Source organism: Mastomys coucha, chromosome X, assembly GCF_008632895.1.
Source record: "Mastomys coucha isolate ucsf_1 chromosome X, UCSF_Mcou_1, whole genome shotgun sequence".
In the NCBI taxonomy this organism is placed as follows: domain Eukaryota; kingdom Metazoa; phylum Chordata; class Mammalia; order Rodentia; family Muridae; genus Mastomys; species Mastomys coucha.
The window spans coordinates 41,774,447-41,779,681 of record NC_045030.1 but is presented as its reverse complement, the minus strand read 5'-3'; the positions used below and the strand labels follow the sequence as shown (position 1 = coordinate 41,779,681).

At 39.7% G+C, this 5,235-nt stretch overlaps 1 pseudogene; it reads left to right on the top strand.

The window, feature by feature from the left end:
• Window positions 1–2,701, top strand: part of LOC116076570 — a 57,563-nt pseudogene extending 54,862 nt beyond the window's left edge.
• The last annotated feature ends 2,534 nt before the right edge of the window (window positions 2,702–5,235 follow it).

The following is a 5,235-nucleotide window of genomic DNA, read 5'->3' as shown; positions in this document are numbered from 1 at the left end:
TTTAAAGATTTATTTATTTATTTATTTTTATGTGCATGAGTACACTGTAGTTGTATAGATGGCCCCAGTCGCTCCAGCCCCGCTCGCTCCTGCGTAATTCACTGTAGCTGTCTTCAGTCACACCAGAAGAGGGCATCAGAACTCATTACAGGTGGTTGTGAGCCACCATGTGGTTGCTGGGATTTGAACTCAGGACCTCTGGAAGAGCAGTCAGTACTCTTAACCACTGAGCCATCTCACCAGCCCTCCAGCTATTCTTATATGTCTTATTTTCAGATCAAATTTGTATTTTGCTTTTCAGAATTTTTGGGGGACCAAAATGTAAATATGAGAGGAAAAAAGCCAAATATACAAACAAAAAGGAGAGCGTGTCAAAACCTTGTCATAGCATTCCAATATTAATTAAAAACTTCCTCATACCAAAGAAGAAAATAAGACCAATATCATTTGTACAAATTTTGGTAAACTATGACAGAAGAAAAATAGAATTAATTTTGTATTCTTTTTATTTAAATAGATTATAAAGCCATTATATGTCCAGAGGAACAAATAATATACATGCCAAAGTATAGAAATGTTATGTTATGGGTGTTCCAGGACAAGGATTTTAGGTCATTTTTCAAGATTTTCTGATATTTGTAGTAGTTATAAGCTTTAAACATTCTTTACTTTTATGATTGTATATCTCCTGCTCTCTCTCTCTCTCTCTCTCTCTCTCTCTCTCTCTGTGTGTGTGTGTGTGTGTGTGTGTGTGTGTGTTTGACACACTTGTGGGGTGCCTTCAAAGGCTAGCAGAAGATTTTGGATCTTTCAGAGCTGGGGTTCACACATGGTTGTAGGCTACTTGACATGGGTACTGGAAACCAAACTCCGGCCCTTTGGAAGACTAGTGTTTGCCCTCAACCACTAAGCCATGTCTCCAGCCCTATTTGAAGCTTTTTCAAAATAAATAAATACTATATTGTGTTCCCTTTTTTCATTTAGATAAGTATCCCCTCATGTTTTTTCTAGTGCTGAGAACCAGACTCAGGGCTTTATATATGCTCTGCTACCCAAGTATTCCACCACTCAGCTATTCACCCCCAAATACCTTCGTTTTCAATTTTGGAGTCTATTTAAGAACTCTTAAGTTGTATGAGAAGGACACACCCAACCAAAATCAACCGTTGTCTAAGCAGAGCACTTGAGAGACTCATGTTGGCTCCACCTTCAATATATGCAGAGCATCTTCACTACTGCTCCACTGGTTTTAGCCGCCATCATTTTCTACCTGTGTTATTGTGATGGCTTCTTAATTTTGTCCCGTTTCTTTTCTTGACCTCCTTTAGTCTAATCTCAACAGCAGCCAGAGAGATGCTTTTAAGCCCAAGATATGACTTAATTTTCTGCTTAAAATGATTTTTCCAGATGTCTACATGGTCCGCTTTCACCTTTTGTTCAGAGCTGTATCCAAATGCTTTTTTTTTTTTTTTAAATCATAGAATTATTTCTCATGCTGTCATCCCTTAGTATGCACTGGACTGGTTGGATAACTCTCCAAAAACACCCAAATACCTGAATATCCTGCGATACAGTGTCAACATATAGGTATGAAAATACTTCAAAATCACCTTCCAATGACTTATAATACTTAGTGTAATGTACCTTTTAGTTGAAGAGTAGTTATCATATATTGCTTAGAAAATAACGACAAAAGAACTGTACCTTTTAAAAGTAGCAATGGATGTTTTTTCCAGTCTTTTTTGTTTTTCATTTCATTTTGCTTTATTTTTGAGAGGCTTGAGAGATGACTCAACTGTTAAAGGCCAGGCTCACAACCAAAATATTTTAGTTTTGAGACAGGCTCTCTCTATGTAGTTCAAAATGGTCTGTAAACTTGTGATTCTCTTGACTTAACGTACCCAGGGCTGGATGACACATGTATGTATGACCATGCCAAGCTAGATGCAGTATTTTGGGAATACTTTTGATCTATGTTTGTTTGAAGCCCAGAGATTTGGAGGACTCCTGAGCTGAGGACATAACTTACTGTTAAAATTCTTGTCTAGAGTAGTTGAGGCTCTTGATTTGAACCCCAGCACTCAAAAAAAAATTACAATCTCTCCATCACATTACATCTCTTTTCTGTCTTATTTTTCTACATCACTTACTACTACCCGAAATATTTCATATTTGTCTATTATTAATTTGTGTTTGTTCTGTTTCTCCCATTAAAACTTAGCTCCGGCTCTCTTTCTTGACTCCATCTTCGAGGTAGCAGCAGCGGAGTCCGCGGGTTAGCCAACATGCAGCTCTTTGTCCGCACCCAGGAACTACACACCCTCGAGGTGACCGGCCAGGAGGCGGTCGCCCAGATCAAAGCTCATGTGGCCTCACTGGAAGGCATTGCTCCTGAAGATCAAGTCGTGCTTCTGGCAGGCTCGCCGCTGGAGGATGAGGCCACTCTAGGCCAGTGTGGTGTAGAGGCCCTGACCACTCTGGAAGTAGCAGGCCACATGCTGAGAGGTAAAGTTCATGGTTCCCTGGCTCGTGCTGGAGAAGTGAGAGGTCAGACTCCCAAGGTGGCCAAACAGAAGAAGAAGACAGGCGAATGCAGTACAACTGGCGCTTTGTCAATGTTGTGCCCACCTTTGGCAAGAAGAAGGGCCCTGTCTTAGTCAGGGTTTCTATTCCTGCACAACATCATGACCAAGAAACAAGTTGGGGAGGAAAGGGTTTATTTAGCTTACTTCCACACTGCTGTTATCACCAAAGGAAGTCAGGACTGTAACTCAAGCAGGTCAGGAAGCAGGAGTTGATGCAGAGGCCATGGAGGGATGTTCCTTACTGGCTTGCTTCCTCTGGCTTGCTCAGCCTGCTCTCTTATAGAGCCCAAGACCTCCAGCCTAGGGATGGCACCACCCACAAGGGGCAATTGAGAAAATGCCCCACAGCTGGATCTCATGGAGGCACTTCCCCAACTGAAACTCCCTTCTCTGTGATAACTCCAGCCTGTGTCAAGTTGACACACAAAACTAGCCAGTACAGGATCCAATGCTAATTCCTAAGTCCTTTTGCCATCCTGCCACGCTAATAAAGCCACTGTGCCCAGAAAAAAAAAACAAAAAAACAAAAAAAACCAAAAAACTTAGCTGGGTGGGTGTGTTTAGAGCTCAGCAGTTAAGAGCATTTGCTATCCTTACAGAGAACCCATGTTCAGTTCACAACACCCATATTGGGCAGCTCATAATCACCTGTGACTCCAGCTCCAGGGGACCTGACGTGAGACAGAGTCACACAGACACATATGCATGCACAAAAATAAAAAGTGAATAAAAGTTTAAAAATAAATGTTAGCATCAAGAGAGCCTTGTTCTATTGTTAGCACCAAGACATGCTTTGCATATTGCTGGCATTTGATAACTACCTGTTCAATGAATGAATGAGTGGATGGATGGATGGATGGATGGAGAGATTCTACATGATAACATTTGCAGTGGAACCAGAGGGTGATATTTTTGTCTTTGTCCTGTTTCTTTCCTCTGTCCTCCCAATTCTCCAGTGTGTCTGCTTGTTTTCCTCGTTCTTTTCCTCCTTCCTCCGACTAGTCTATATAGCCTAGACTGGCCTCAAAGTTATGATCCTGTTGCTTTAACATCCACTCTTGGTCCTTTTGAAATAAATGTTTTAAAAATTATGACAAAATGTGCACTATAAAATTTTTACTAATTTATTCATTGTAAGTGCCCAGTTCAGTGACATTAAGTATTTATAGTCATATATTTCATGTATGTCATATGTCATATATTTCCATAGTCATGTAACCATCACCACATCCATTGTTTTTTGTTGTGTTTTCAGGGCTGGTGGCCTTGCACATATTGGGCCAAGTACCTTGCCACTGAGCTGCAACTTATCTCCCTGCTAGAACATTTTGAATCTCGCAAAATTGAAACTCCGTATCTTGTTTCTCCTTTCCAGGGTAGGTTAATGCCTAAATTTCTTCCAACAAACATTTATTATTGTAATGTCAAAGGGCCATTTCCATTTTGGGAACAGACTAATGGGGTATTTATATTCATTTTAGAAACATATAATTGAGAAAAGACTGTGTTCCTATCCCTTGAACAGATTAAGCACGAAACTGTCTAGCTTTAGAAATGATTCATTAATATGTTCCTCTGGGAGCTTGAATATTCAGCACCAGCTGTTTGCCCCATTAATATTCGATTTTAATATTTTATTTTGAGAAACTCAATACCAAATGAATCGTAAATATTTAAGTAATCATGATAGTCTTTTAATTCTTTAGCAGTTTCTTTTACCCAGAGTTTGTTTAATTGCAGTCCTATTACAATTAGGCAATATGATAATACACACAAAGGAAAGGGCAAAGTGGCTTCGGAGGAGGCGAGGTGTCAGGTGCTCTGTAAACAGTCTCCATCTCATCCGTCACCATTCCCTTTGGCAATGTACACACTAGCCCCGTTTCCTAGAATGACCACTAATTTGTTTCCCAGTTACTCAGTCCCAGCAGTCTTTATTCACTTGACCTGTTCCTGCCCCTTTGATAATGCCATTCTACCAGGTGCAAGGTGGTTTTGATTTGCATTTCCCCAATGAGTAGTGACACTGAGCTTTTTTGGTATTAGAGAAATAATCTGTTAAGGTCTGCTACATAATTTTTTTTTTTTACATCAAGTTGCCTTAGCATTTAGAACTACTTAGCATTTAGAACTACTTCCATAGTCTGAATATTAATGCTTTATCAAATATTTCATTGTAGGTTGTGTCTTGTGTTGATTTTTTTTTCTGTATGGAAAGATTTTCAGTTTGATAAAGAAATCATGGTACTTGTATACAATGGAAAACCACATAAGTATGACCTGCTGTCATTTGTGACAACATGGGTAAACCTAGAGGGTGCAATGTGAAGTGAATTTTTAAAAATTAAAGATACAGGACTCGGATGCATTCGGTTTAATGGGATTCTCATCAGAAAAAGTTACACTGTACTTATAATTGTGAACATTGCATTACCCAGTGTATTCTTCACAGGAGAGAAATTCAATTTATTTACATATTGAAATACTCCTAGTAAAATTCCAACTCTCCCTTATAAAAATGAAATGAAATTAATTTAAATGGAGTAAAAACTAACATTCCAGCTGGGCAGTGGTGATGCCGTCCTTCATTCCAGCACTTGGGAGGCAGAGGCAGGTGGATCTCTGTGAGTTCTAGGCCAGCCTGGTCTAC